Below are 15,613 nucleotides of genomic sequence, written 5' to 3'. Positions count from 1 at the left end.
AGCAACTGTCCAGTCGCGTCTTTCACAGGCATACTTGGGTTCAGGCGTCGTGAAACATCAATAGAGGAGGCGGATATCGCCAGTTGCTGCGGCTTTCTCCCCTTCATCAGCCAGGGAGTCCACCCACGCTCGCTTGTCCCGTATACAGGAGCGCTTAACTTCCCTCTCTAGAGTCGAACACCGCTGACGGGCCTCGTTCTTGGCTCCTCGGTCCTTGCTCGCTCTATCGCGGCTTTTGCTTATCTCCGCTCCTCGATCTTCCTCCAGGTTTCATCGGTGATCCAATCCTTCCTCTAAATGCGCAGGGTTTTGGCTTGTTTCAATAAAGGCATTCTTGATGCTCGTCCACTGTTCTTCTACGCTGCCACCTTCCGGAATATTAGCTGCGCGAGCCTCGAGTTCTTCGACGAACGATCTTTTCACTGCTGGGTCTTCCAGTCGGCGTGTGTTGAATCGCCGCCCGAGTCTCCTCCCGCCGTTGACCCGCGCAATGCGTAGGCGGATCTCACCGACCAGGAGATGATGGTCAGACGCGATGTAGCGCTGCGTTTATTCCGAACATCAAGAAGGCTCCGTCTCCATTTTCGGTTGATGCAGATGTGGTCGATTTGGTTCTCTGTATATCCAACACGGGAGACCCATGTAAGAGCGAACCCCCGATCACCATGTCGAGGTTGCCACAAAACTCGGCAAGCAGCTCGCCGTTCTCGCTCATATCTCCGAGACCATGGAGTCCCATAATGCACTCATAGTCCGAGTTGTCGGAGCCGATCTTTGCATTGAAGTCGCCTATGTAGATCTTGATATCACCTCTTGGAGTCTTATCCACGACAGCATTCAGCTGACTGTAAAAGTTCTCTTTGTCCTGCAATTCGGCAGCATTGGTTGACGCATAACATTGGGTTATGGTAAGGTTTCGAACCCGTGTTCTGAATCTGGCAACGATTATTCTCTCATTGATAGGCTCCCACTTGATGAGTGCAGCCTGTGCTTGGGCGCTAAGCAGAAAGCCAACTCTACGATGTCGCGGAGCGTTTTCACCTCGCATACCAGAATATAAAAGTACCTGTCTCGAAGGCAGCTTGTGTTCTCCAAAGTTCGGCCAGCGGACTTCACTAAGTCCCAGGATTTCTAGCTTCATACGGCGGGCCTCACTGGCGAGTTGTGCCAGTTTACCCTGTTGGGCCAGTACATTCCAAGTTCCAATTCTTGTCCGTTGCCATAAAATCAGTTCGTAATCTTTCACTATAGATTTCTGTAACAATTTGAAGGTTTCGGAGACAGTAGGTGGTTGGCTTAAGGTCTCCTATCTGCCGTGATGGGACTGCCATCTTGGGTATAGCTTTCGGGGAAAAGCATTTTGTATTCAGTCGCTGGATGCCAGTCAGACGCTGTTTGAACCACCCCTAACATGGAGAACAGATGCTCGGGTTTTGTAAGCCACATCCTCCGAAAAGGATGCAGCTCCCCCTTCCCTGTCAGCATACGACCAAAGTTCCCACCAGGTCTCTAAGGTTACTCGTACCCCAGCCGACGCCGCGGGGAGAAAGGGATAGGAGTTACTGGACAAGAGGCTAAGGACCACTTTCACTTGTGTGACGCTTGGCTTGGTAAAATTAAGTGCTCCGAGACTGAAAACTTCGTTGCTGGACGAAAACTACGTTTGATTGGGCTGAATTTCATGTCTGTTATGACTTATTTTTATACCAAAATTAACGCTTGTATATGTCAGCCTCAAAGCACCTCAAATTATATGATTTTTTTTTTTCTTTTCTAAATGTGTATTTTACTTCTCAAGTATCGATAGCCTACAAAACAAACTGATTGCTGATGAATGTGAGCGTCTTATGTCGTTTTCGTTTTTGCGGTGTAGCTAAATCAAATCAACGCTACACGCTGACTCAACTATGCTCAAATCGTTCGTGACATTATTGTACGACTACACGCTGACACAAATTTACTCAACTTGAGGATGGTGTTATACGACTTCCTTTTTTTTTGTATTCAAATATTTAGTTACCATTATTTACCACGATTATTATTCTATACCAACTCTATCTACCACAAGTAAGAGGGCACTGAATTAAGTGTACATGCAGTTATACATTCTTCTACACAATCATGGATGCAAGGATTCCCAAGCAACAAAAGTCCATCATAATAAGTTGCTACAACTTGATTGTGACTGAAATAAGTCACATACTAGTAACCACAACTGTTCATTGACATGTGTGCTGCTACACAGCAAAAAAATAATTTTGATATCACATCAAAGTGGATGCACTACAATCATGTCGAAAATTTCATGTAATTTTTATGACCACATAAATAAACAAATGCAGTAAAAGCAGCGTAATGTCAGTTCATGCATTGTATTAATGATAATGTTGTCCTTTTTAGCAAGTAATATTACACCATATTTTCGACATGATTGTAGTGCATCCACTTTGACGTGATATCAAAATTATTTTTTTGCTGTGTAGGGTTTTAGGTGGGCGAGGGACGTACATATTGAAAATCAGTGAGTAATGAGCACTACATTTACCATGAAAGCACTGACTGCGTCCCTTGGCGTCGCTGTTTAGGAAGTTATTGTCCCGAACAGGGTAAAGAGTACCTAAATGCCAATTCGAAATAATGATACAACCGTAAGCCGTTCAATATCAAAGCCGGAATTCTTGATCTGTTTCCCTTTATCTGTGTAGTGGGAAATGTGTGCTGTAAGTAGGTTAGGACAGGCCAGTTTTCAATTTGCTGGAATGCCATTGCAGAGGTGGAAATTGGCCGGTTTTCACCCAAGGTTTTATATTGTTTTATTTTAAGCTATTTTTGCAATCAATGAATTTCATAAGCCGTGCCATCATTCAATTATTATTGAATATGGCTAATTTTTGAGAACAACACTTACTTCATCAACCATCATCAATTCAGCGATGGATTCTCGTTGTTTGAACTAAGCGAAACATTGAATTCCCATAAAATTCTCCCCATGTCCTTATTCATCACATTTTGCCATCTCAAGTCGACTGAATTGCATTGTCGACGGAAAACGATTCGTAACAATTCATCAGCGAGAGCGTCCTTTGGCGGGCGATGAAAGCACATTTCGTCCAAATTGCCACCCGACGACTTGCGACGACGTAATGAGTTCCTAACAAATGAAGCGACTCCGAATTACCCAAGGGAAATAGCATTTGGTATTAATTACTTGCGTTCCACAATGCAGTCAGTTTCCTTCAAAGTGGAAAGGCAAATACCGAAAAAGTTAATTTTCCCTTTCCCCCCGAAGCCGGAACCGGACTCCCTTAGTTTAGAGCTGATGCTCGCATACTTTCGTTGTGTGATGAAGTATTTCGCTGCTGCAATGGCAGAAGTAGTGGAGTCGATGGAGAGTGGTTCTTTATTTCGCATGAACATTCTAAGTGTGAACACACTGACCTTTCGACAAACGAGCTGGACGCGTTTTGCGTTCTCAAATGGCAGTGGCTTTCGCGCGTTTTTATCAGATTTTATATTTCATTAAAAGGTAAAGTAGGGAAATTATCTTCGCAAATGTTGGACGGCAAAAGATTTTTTATGGCATTTTCATGTTTTTATTATTTCGGCACTCTCACTGAGCGTACGCTTTGATGTGAAGAGCGGTGCTCAAATGGGAAAATGTTTCCGAAAAGTTGGAAAATGCATTCCAACTGAAGCAATCCAAATGTTCTCCAACCGGACCACCGTTCATTCGCTTGGTTTCTCCACTTCAGGGGTGTGGAAAGGAATGTCGAGATTTCTGCTGGCTCTCGTCGTTAAGAAAATTCTTGCCAAAGCATTTTTCACTCACTTTCCGCCCTAATATTGCTAGTGGGTACCAAGCAGCTTGCTTCCATCAGCAGCAATGCATTTACCCATTAAAAGCGATCGTGTTTTGCACCTAAAGCATGTTCAATCATCACCACCACCAGCAGGAGCAGCAGTTTGCTACGGGAGAGTAATTTCGGAAATTGCGTAAATTGTTCTCTCTTTACTTTTATGAGATAAACTTCCCCGTTGACAGGCAGCAGAGGACGCAGACACCGGCACAGCCACATGTGCGAATGTTTGATGACCACAAACGGTAGCTCTTGAGAAGCATAAAGCAAGTGAAAAGGTAATCACTCCGGGTCACTTTGGGCACTTTTGCCCGGCCGCGCTTGACAGACTCGCAAAAGCTGAAGCCAAGTGCCTGCCTGCCTACCTACCAACCAACCAACAAGTAGCTTACTAGTTAGGTATGAAGGTATTTGCCGAGCTCAAACACGTGAATGACGTGACGACAGGCGCTAAGCATAAGTGGCCGGGAAGTTATCGGCTTATTTAACATTGATAAACATTTCCCCGTCTGATGGGCTCGAGGGCTTTGCGCATTGACCGGGAGCTCCGATCTCGAGTGGGCATGTTGATTTGCGGTCGTGTTTACCGAGGTATTTATGGTGTATTTACCATCTTGCAGAATTAGAAACAGTTTTCGATTGGTTGGTTGCGGATGACCTGAAGCTTTTGGAAATTAACGGGAAGGGTCTCCATCATTGTCCAAATGGGTTATCTGAGCAATTCAACTGTACTTCTAGTCTTATGATTTTTATTCTAAAAAAAGAATCACCGATCCGCAACAGGCAAAACTCTTCATTCAAAAATCAATTAATCATCAGATTAGAAACGTAATATGCTGAAGTAGCACGACTCGAAACAACGAAAGAAAGAAAAAAAAAACATCACTTTTCCCCATTATTCTCCGCCTGAACTAAACATTTCTTGACAGGCCAACAAGTGCGCTGTCATTGCTGCATTGTATCTGCTCTTCTGCTATTGCTGCTCCTGCTGACTGCAGTTGTTCCCCGACCGAAACACAGCAGCAAAAATTCCACAAAACCATTCCTGAGCGTTCAACCTCGCGGAAAATAGCCAAGACAACCAATGGCATCGCCGCCGCCGCAAAAACTAAACCGACTAGCGAAATAACACAACCGAGTCAAACAGATCGTGAACACAAAGAAAATTTGTTCTAGTCAAGCATTTACGGCTCACGCGGTTTCTCGTTCTTGTTTTTTTTTTTTTAGCTGCTGATGCTGATGCTGATGCTGTTGTTTTTCTTTCCTCTCAAACCGATAAACGGTTCATGTCACGTCTGGCTTGATTGCTTCTGGCTTTTCCAACTCTGACCAAGGTTACCCACCACCGACCAACGCTGACTAAGCGAGTGCCAATTTGGAGTCCCCTTTGATGGTTGCTTCTGAAATAGTGCACTTTGAGAATAGAAATTTTTCACTCACCAACTTTTAGAACCCCACGTTCTGTCCTATTCATAACATAAATACATACACACACACAGAAAGACGCACAAAGTGGATCGCTTTTCCCGTCGTATCATTATCTGCCAAACGACTAACTTCGGGCCATTGTCGATTTTTCTTAGCTTTCACGCCAAATGCAGTACCGCTCACCACAGCCACCACCCCTCGGATTCGAAATCCTTCACGAGCAATTTTCTCATCACGACCGGCAGCAGCCCCATTCCATTCCATTCCTACAGCTGCAGCAGCACGGCAGTTCTGGAGCTCGTTCTTCATAATTTCTTTCGAACCCGAGCGAGACTTTCTCGATTACTGGAGCCGCAGTTTTAATGCCCATAACTATCATCATACAGCGCGCATATCTTGCGCTGGAGGGTGGCTGGTAAGATACTTGTGCATTTGCGAAGGCTCCCAATAATGCTGGGGGGAGGACTCGGCGGAGCGCTGCACCAAACGAGCTGATGAAAAGGGAGATGCGCTCTTTTGCGCTATTGATTTTTCTCCGGCACCACCGCAGTCAGCCAGTGTGTTTTTCTTTTGAAGAGGGGAATGGGGGAGAGTATGATGATGATGGGTACATAGCCCGGCGCTAATACTTGTCGAAGACGTCCCCGGCTATTAATGTTTGCTTTGGGTCAGACACGTTCTGCCCATTTGCAGAGCAACAACCATCAACCTCGTACGCCTTCATTTTTGCAACGGAGAGGGGAAGGAAGCGCTTGAAACCATGGTCGGTTGCAGCCCTGGCCGACGTGCCTTGGAGAGCTCGTCAATCTTTTCAGCTACATAATTTTAGAATCGTTAAGGTGATCCAGATTTTGTCTTTGCTAGATCAAAGGGAAGTTCATTTAAGATTCGATAGTCATTCCTAGTTTGAATCGATCAAAATAAAATTAAACGAATCATTTATATACTGTTGTGATACAGAAAAACAGACGTAACACTTTGAATAACTTTGAGAGTGTTGGTTTATTTCTTTTAAATTCCGTTATCATTGCTTATCTTTTATAGATACGCGTATTTCGTCTACTACTTGCAGACTTCATCAGTGCCAAGTACTCAACACCACTGATGGCACTGATGAAGTATGCAAGTAGAAGACGAAATACGCGTATCTGTCAAAAGATAACCAATTATAACGGAATTTAAAGGAAATAAACCAACACATTCAAAGCTCTTTATAAAGGGATTCCGTTAAGAGGTTCGACAAAATTAAAAGATTTACTTTGAATAAGTTTTTCTTGAAAACATTGTACCTAAAAAAATAGAACCTCAGAAACGACATCTCTCGAGCTTCTCGTGGAAAGCAAACTAGCTCGCTGCAAAAAATGTTGCATGCAAGGTAAACAGAATATATAGAAACATAGGGTGTCCCAGAATGTCTAAGCACAACGTTGGAACACCCCTGCTTGAGATGACGTTTGAACAGCTGATTATCACGATGAATCATTGTTTACATTTCGACCAACAGTTTCCAACAATGTCGGTTCTTTGCATTTCCGTGACAATGCAAAGCATTTCTCCGGAAAAGCGCGAACATATCGTGCATTAATGGTGTACTATATCTCTGAGTCAATTAGCGAAATTGGAAGGTAAAAACATCGGAGCCGTTCGAAACGCGATTGGAAAGTATGGTGATGAAGCAATTTTCCAGGACAAGCAAAAATCTGGACGTAAACCGAAAATCTGCACCGGAAAACCGTGCAAGCTTTCAGTCGCAATAAAAGAGCTTCGGTTTGAGACGTGGCTAAAAAAGTAGAAGGGTCTGTGCCTAGGGGCACGAACGGAAGCTTGACGTAGGACCGCTAGTGGACGGAACAAATGTGAACATTTAGTTCTTTTAATTGATCAATCATCAATTATCTTAACTCTTTCCGTTTTTAATTTGTAAGCGTATCAAATTTGTAGTATTTATTTCAAAGATAAATTTGACGAAGAGAATCCAAGGGACTGTCAACTTTAGTATTTTCGATTCATCTACCCGACTTTACAAGGTGTATTTTGATTTTTTTGTAATTTATGAATTTTTAAGTTTTGTGCATTTTGGTATTTAAGTGTATTCAATTCACCCCTCACAGGATTTCCTTCCGAATTATATGAATGGGGCGGGGCGGAAAGTATCGTTTGTGCAGAATATGTAAAAAAGGAGAGACTTCGAGAGATTGAATTAGTGAGAGCTAATTTTCTCACAAATTTGATTTTATTGGCTTTCTGGGGACTGAATATACACCCAAAGCGAATTATTCCCACTTCTCTCAAATTCTATATGGATTTTTAACACTTCCTACCAGCGTGTTCTGGAAAATGGTCGGACGATGATTAATCTCACCAATACATTCGGGCCTACACCTTATATAGAGACCAGGTTGAGCCTTGATAGCTAGCTGCTTGCGGAAACTGATGACCTCGACAAATGTTCAAATAATACTCTTAACAAATTTATGGTGGTCCTGAAAAGGACCATTTTGTAGTGATGGTTGAGTAATGCTGAGCTGAGCACGACGAGTTACTGATTCCGATCCTAGCCTAGCGGTGGGACTTCTTCCTCCTTCTCTATGGTTGCTCATATGAGCTCTACAACTCGCTGCTTGCAGGCAGCCTTTCGTTGTTGTTGTTGTTGAAAGCACTCCTGCTGCTGCTGCTGCTGCTGCTGCTGCTGCTGCTGCTGCTACTACTGCTGCTGCTGGACTGGACACCACCACTTACGGTGATTGAATGAGCACCGTTCAGTGGGACCGCATCGAATTCGATTTTTAAGTCTGTGTTAGGGAATGCGCTGTTTTCAGAGATTCGGTGATAATTTTGATCACCATTGCAACAGTTGGACGTTTGATATTTTTCAATAGTGACCTATTGAAAATTAACTAAGTGTTCAGTTTAACAGATTGGTAGATAAATTTCCAATCGTTTGGCTTGTTTAGAATTAAAATCTATCTGTTATTGGTCGAAACCTGACTTCCTTTCGTAATGCTGTGCATTTTGGTTTTTTGAAATTGCGTGGATTCTATAGATCCAGTGGAGATCTATGATTTTCTATGATAACTCCTTGCTTGAAAACAGGCAAAAACTCACAAACAGGCTGCTTTTTCATGGTATACAGTGTGATAATTCAATAATCAATCAATTATCTCTCCAGTCCGCATCGTGCTCTCTTGCCGTGCGGATCTATTTGCTTTTTGCTTAAGGAAGTGTTAATACTACCTAAAGCTACAACAAATTTAAACAGCACTTTTCAGTGCTCAACCTGTAAAAATTTTCTACCTTGTTCAACTCCTCTTATTCCTCTTCGATCCTTGTTTGGACCCTACCCGAGGTAATCCTTCTTGGATATCGATTTGGAAAATTCCTCTTCGATCCTTCAGATTCTTATAGTAATCTGCTTGGAAGTCGATTTGGATAAAAAATTTACTGCCGCCATGGCGCCTAAACGCAAAAGAAAGGGGCAAACTCTTGACCCCCCTTCTGAAGAAATTAATTTGAGTAATCAATTTGATTTGCTCACGGATGATGAGAATGATCCATCATCCAAGAAAATTTCTAGTAAACTTTCCCGGCTTAATGCCAAGAAGGAAAAGATTCCCCTATTGTGATAACCACTACCGATTTCCATGCTTTTCGCATGGAACTTTTGAATTTCGTGAAAGTTAAGTTTTCACTACAAATTGGACGTCGGGGTGAATGCCGTGTATTGGCTGAAACCTTGGACGGATTTAAATGTCTTCTCAAGTATCTTACTGAGAAGAAGCACAAATTTTTTACTTACGACACCAAAACTGAACGTGTGTTCAAGGTTGTCATGAAAGGACTGCCCAGTGCACAGTGGTTGAAATCGGCATTTTCGTGCGCTTAATTAATAGCTCCTTTATCATGAAATTAAGAGATAAGGTGTCTTCAGAGAAGTGTTTCAATATGTTACTGCACCTCTTTTGATGTTTTTAGTTAAAAGATTAATCCCCCTAAAAGTGAAATCGAAAATTTATTTTTACAACTATTCAAGATACAGTATTGGTGTCTTGGACAAAGTTGCAGAAAATTTCTTTTCAAAGAACTTTCCTCAAGACGCTAGATTAATATCTTTTTTACTTTTCAAGATATGTGACGTTTATTGCCGCCGGTCCCTCAAAAATGGTTTTCTCATCATAACTTTTTGGTCCACATTTTTACGGCTTTGCCATGTTCTAGTAAGTTGTAGATTATAACAAAATACACAATATTGTACATTATTGTGATGCAGTATCTTCTGTAGAAAAAAAGTTATTGAAGTTTTTGTAGATTTTTAGACCATAATTTATGAACTTGTAACTTAGCAGGGGGCAAAATGGGGCAAAGCACCCATTGTGCATCTGAAACATTAATAAATTTACTTCAAAATGATAGCAAACATCTGTGAATGTAAGCTTTTGGAAGGTATGTTTCGTGTTAAAACTTGTTCTTCGTTATAGTAAAAAATACGGCACGCTAATTGGGTTCAATTTAATTTAATTAAAGTAAACTGATAATAAAAGTTTTTCAACATGTCTATTTCATGAATCACTGTCGTCCTCGCTTTTGGTTTCGTTGTTGTTCTCGTTGTCATTCTCACTATCGTAAGAAAAACTTTTCAAAAGGCTTTTCGCGTCATCCGATAGTGATTTTTCGATTTTCTTCGGCCATCCTCGAATACTTGTGATCAATGGATCAGAAGACACTAGTAGCATGTTCAGAAGATCACGATTTTTAGCTTGTCTTGAATGCTTTCGGGTGTTGAATTCTCGGTATCTGTTGGATGGGTAAAAATATTTCAATAAAATAATTACATCATGAAGCTTGTATTTACCTACCTTTTCCAATCTTTATTTCTTGCCTCTTGCGCTACTTCTGAGAGTTGTCCGATTGGTACCATAAAATTGTCAATTATGGAAGACCCATGTATAAGAACCTTATGGACACTTGCTGGTAGATAGTACCAGGAATATAATTTCACCAACAAGCGTGCTGTCTCAACACAATAGTTGTCAAATTATATTGAATCGATTTCGCAACCTGATCCTATAGATTGTAGAATTGCACCACAACGCTGGATTGCTGTGAGATTTAGTTTAGTGATGTCTGCTACTTGTTCAGTGTTCGCAAAAAAATTTCGAGCTAAATTTCCATTATTCGATGTTCCAGATCCACCAGATTGTGGTTGATCCACATTCATACCCAATTCTACCTTCAAACGCTGTTGGATTTTCTTTTTCTGTTCTAGCATTTTCTGTTTATCTTCTCCGCGGGACTGCCATTTCTTCGTTTCAAGTCGATATGCAACATGCATAAAATACTCGAAAAATCTAATCCATGCGTGCAGAGGACATAGTCCAAACTGAAATGCAGTCTCATTCTCTTTACGCTGTCGAACTTTGTCTATATCATTCATTTCTGTAGGCTTTGCTAGGCAGACAAAACATCTTTGGGACGATTTTGTCCCAGTGAGTGCAGAACAAATCTTCCCGTCCACCATAGTTAACAACATACTATACCAAACCCGTATGTCTCGTCCATATTTCGTAAACTCCGTTGGCAACAGTTTCTCAATTTGCTCTTCAATATATTCTTTCTCCCGAATGGCAAGCGCAGCAGTTTCGGCCATTATCTGTATCCTTATCGGCCGGCACAGCCGAGTTGATGATGCCCGAGGATAACGAAAATATGTCTTCCCATTCGTTTCGGCAACTATGGGAACTAGTGATGTAATGAATATGCTTGCATCGCTTTTTGAACCGTCATCATCCTCGAATGTTTGATTATACTCAGCATTTCCGGTACTTCCGTCCATTTCCCACTTGATCGTCAAATTAATGTTTAGAAGCTCCTCATCTGTGAAGTTATCCAACGTTTCTTCGTTTGCATCGACGATTCGCTCCGACGTGTGGTCAAGAAGCTGTTGTAGTTTTACTTCCACACATGTGTCACTGACTATAACACAGAAAAAACACTTAATTTTAAACTATATTTAGTATAAATATATCTAACTTCGTTGTTTGGCCTCGGTCTGTATTCTAACGTACTGCGATTTGGACAGCTTTGCATCAACAAATAATGCCAAAGCTTCAGCATCGTTATACTCGAACAATGGATTGTTCGATGATGTTTTCCACGATTTAGCAATTTTGCTTGCCCGCGACGGGGTAGTCTGCGCAGCCTCTTTGAGAATATCAGCAGCATGTTTCTGACCTGACTCGCGTAGCTTCATCTGCGTTGCAAATACAAGCTCTTCTGCTTGATGGTTCCCACGAATGGATGCTGTTTTCTTTCTTTTAGTCGAGTCACTACACTTTTCGAATGACATTGGCTTACGCCCAGCGGGACACTCGATGATGACGAAGGAAGCATATTGAGGATGTTTGCTGGAAGTTTGAACGGTATTTTGAAATTCTCAAAATGGTGGCACCCTGTCAGCTGTGCGATTATGTTTTATCCAAAGCCTTTGAAAAATATCACAAATAGTCTTGGTATACTTTTCAACCTCCACAGCAACTTCCGGCCGTGGAGGTGAACCAGCCCCAGGCTGAAAGCCTCCCTAATAAAGATAAATAATAATAATAACTTCCGGCATAATGTCTGAATCAATCGAATAGGCTTTCAGGACCTCTTTGAATACGCTGCGATTTTTTATCGCCAAACTCCTTCCTGTTGTTCCTCCATGTTGAAAATAGATGATGTTTATCGATTTCAACTGGAATATAAGAATGATTTAAAAAATAGTTCTTGGCATAAATTCCAAAACATAGACAGTCAAATTTCAAATTGAGATATTTTACATACCGATGGAGGCCATTTATACAGTTGAAAACTGGGCACTGTTACCGTGATTCGTGTACACAATAGAGCTTTCAAACCACTCAATGTCCAACAAATAATTAAGATTTAACAATGTTATTTTACTTCACTTGTCGATGGTTGCTAAGGGACTCAGAAAAATTATTGAAGTCTTGGGTCATGGCTTACTTGATTTCAACAGTAGTATTATAATGTATACAAGATATCTCTAACACTAGGTGCGGCAATTCTGGTGAAATAGCATGCACATTTAGGCACGGCTTTCACTATTATGTTTAAATCATAGTTTACCAACAATCGCTTACATTCACAGATGTTTGATATCATTTTAAAGTAAATTTATTAAAGTTTCAGATGCACCATGGGTACTTTGCCCCATTTTGCCCCCTGCTAAGTTACAAGTTCATAAATTATGGTCTAAAAATCTACAAAAACTTCAATAACTTTTTTTCTACAGAAGATACTGCAACGCGGTAATGTACAATATTGTGTATTTTGTTATAATCTACAACTTACTAGAACATGGCAAAGCCGTAAAAATGTAGACCAAAAAGTTATGATGAGAAAACCATTTTTAAGGGACCGTCGGCAATAAACGTCACATATCTTGAAAAGTAAAAAAGATATTAATCTAGCGTCTTGAGCAAAGTTCTTTGAAAGGAAATTTTCTACAACTTTGTCGAAGACACCAACACTGTATCTTGAATAGTTGTAAAAATAAATTTTCGATCTCACTTTTAGGGGGATTAATCTTTTAACTAAAAACATCAAAAGAAGCGCAGTAACATATTGAAACACTTCTCTGAAGACACGATATATCTTAATTTCATGGTAAATGAGCTATTAATTAAGCGCACGAAAATGCCGATTTCCACCACTGTGCAGTGGTGAATCCCTGGATCAGATCAAAGATGAACTGGCAAAATTACTTGGATTTGTGCCACTCCAAGTAATCAAAATGAAAATGAAATCCCATCCTGGCGATTCGCGCGACGGGATTTCTAATGATTTTTATTTAGTTCACTTCAAGTCTAGTGAACTAAACAACCTTAAGGCCTTAGAAAAAGCTAGCCTTATGCTCCATGTCTGAGTGAAGTGGGAACACTTCAGGAAGACTGGAGGAAATTTCCAAAACCTCACTCAGTGCCGTAAGTGCCAGGGATGGGGTCACGGAACTAAAAATTGCTACATGCCAGCTAAATGCATGAATTGTGGTGATTCCTCTCACGCAAAGGACGACTGTCCTGTGAAGGAAGATCCTAAGAAATTTAAATGTTCAAATTGTGGTGAAAACCACAAATCCAATTTTTGGGAATGTAAGACTCGCAAAGCGATCCTACAATCTCGTTCTAACCGACAGGTAGGAAACGCTCCACGTTTCCGACCAGGTACAAATTCCTCTGCTGTTAACAACGGTCAGCGAGGAACAAATTCTACATTCGTACCCGTAGGTACAAATATCACCCCTGCTTCAAATGTTTCATCTGTACCTACTCCCCTCGCTGCTAACAATGTTCAGCGAGTTAATGGAGCTACCTATGCTGCTATTGCAGCGGGTAGAAATCAAAATACTAACCAACGTTCTAACGGAAATTTTGACAATTTTGACTTAGGAAGCATTACTGCTCCTAAAATGGAATTTTTACAGAATTCATTAATTGACATGATTTCTGATATGCTTAAATCTAACTCCATGTTTGATGCTATTCAAACTGGAGTAAAATTTGCAAATAATATTGTCATGACTTTAAAATTCAGTAATGGATTTTAAAGCATTAAATATTGTAAATTGGAATGCTCGATCTCTTAAAGATAATGAAGACGAGCTATTTAATTTTTTGAGAGTTCATAACGTGCATATTGCCGTTATAACTGAAACGTTCCTTAAACCTGGCCATAAGGTTAAGAAGGACTCAAATTACTTGATTTATAGAAATGATCGTCTTGATGGACCCTGTGGTGGCGTTGCCATCATTATTCATAGACGAATCAAACACAAAATACTTTCTTCATTTGAAACCAAAGTTTTTGAAACTTTGGGAGTTTCTGTTGAAACAAAATTTGGACAACTTACGTTTATAGCTGCCTATTTGCCATTCCAATGCGTAGGCCAGCAAAATAATTTTCTCAAGGGTGACCTTCAGAAACTTACCCGTCATAGGTCTAAATTCTTCATTATTGGTGATTTTAATGCAAAACACCGCTCATGGAATAATGCTCAAAGCAATTCCAATGGTAATATTCTGTTTGATGATTGTTCTGCAGGTTATTACACTATTCAATATCCAAACAGCCCAACATGCTTTTCTTCTGCAAGAAATCCCTCAACTATTGATTTGGTCTTAACTGATTCATGTCATCTTTGTAGCCAATTGGTTACCCATGCTGACTTCGGTTCTGATCACCTTCCAGTAACTTTTGAAATATCCCAAGAAATAATTTCTAATCCCAACAGCTTTACTTTCAATTACCATAGGGCTGATTGGGAGCAATATCGAACATTTATGGAATATAACTTCGATCCAAACATTCCTTTGCAAACCAAAGATGAAATTAATTATGCTCTTGAATCTCTGACTACTTCTATAGTTGAAGCAAGAGCTGCCTCAGTACCAAAATGCGAGGTTAAATTCGATTCAATTATAATAGACGATGATCTTCAGCTCTTGATCCGTCTTAAAAATGTCCGTAGGAGACAATTTCAAAGAACACGCGATCCTGCCATGAAAGTTATCTGGCGGGATTTGCAAAAACAAATTAAAAAGCGATTCTCTGCCCTGAGGAACAAAACTTTTGAAAATAATGTTTCTAAATTAGACCCGAGTTCCAAACCCTTTTGGAAACTCACAAAAATTTTGAAAAAACCTCAAAAGCCAATTCCAGCGCTTAAAGAAGGTGGTAAAATTTTGATCACAAATTTGGAAAAAGCTCAGAAACTTGCTAAGCAATTCGAGAGTTCCCATAATTTCAGTTTGGGTCTTACTAGTCCTATTGAGAATCAGGTTGCTCGGGATTTTCGGAATATTTTCTCTCGAGAAAATATTTTTGATGATTCCTGGGGGACTGATTTGGACGAAGTAAGGTCTATAACTAAAAAATTTCAAAATATGAAAGCTCCAGGTGATGATGGAATTTTCTATATCCTCATCAAAAAACTCCCAGAGAGTACCTTGTCTTTCTTGGAAAAATTATTTAACAGATGTTTCCATTTGGCATACTTTCCTGATAAATGGAAAAATGCAAAAGTTGTTCCAATTTTGAAGCCGGATAAAAATCCAGCTGAAGCTTCTAGCTACCGTCCAATAAGTTTGCTTTCTTCAATAAGTAAACTTTTTGAAAAAATAATTTTGAATAGAATGATGCTTCACATCAATACGAACTCAATTTTTGCAGATGAGCAGTTTGGATTTCGCCATGGGCATTCAACTACTCATCAACTCTTAAGAGTTACCAATTTAATTCGTTCAAACAAATCTGAAGGCCACTCAACTGGA

The 15,613-nt window shown here is 40.5% G+C and overlaps 1 pseudogene; it reads left to right on the top strand.

Moving 5' to 3' along the window:
• Nucleotides 1-3,926: 3,926 nt before the first annotated feature.
• LOC135713388 (probable lysine-specific demethylase 4B) overlaps nt 3,927-15,613 on the top strand; it is a 112,295-nt pseudogene continuing 100,608 nt past the window's right edge.

This window comes from Ochlerotatus camptorhynchus, unplaced genomic scaffold, assembly GCF_037179485.1.
Source record: "Ochlerotatus camptorhynchus isolate MF236.1 unplaced genomic scaffold, CSIRO-AGI_Acam_v1.1 ptg000551l, whole genome shotgun sequence".
In the NCBI taxonomy this organism is placed as follows: Eukaryota; Metazoa; Arthropoda; class Insecta; order Diptera; family Culicidae; genus Ochlerotatus; species Ochlerotatus camptorhynchus.
The sequence above is the reverse complement of the archived record's forward strand: the minus strand, read 5'-3'. Positions and strand labels throughout refer to the sequence as shown.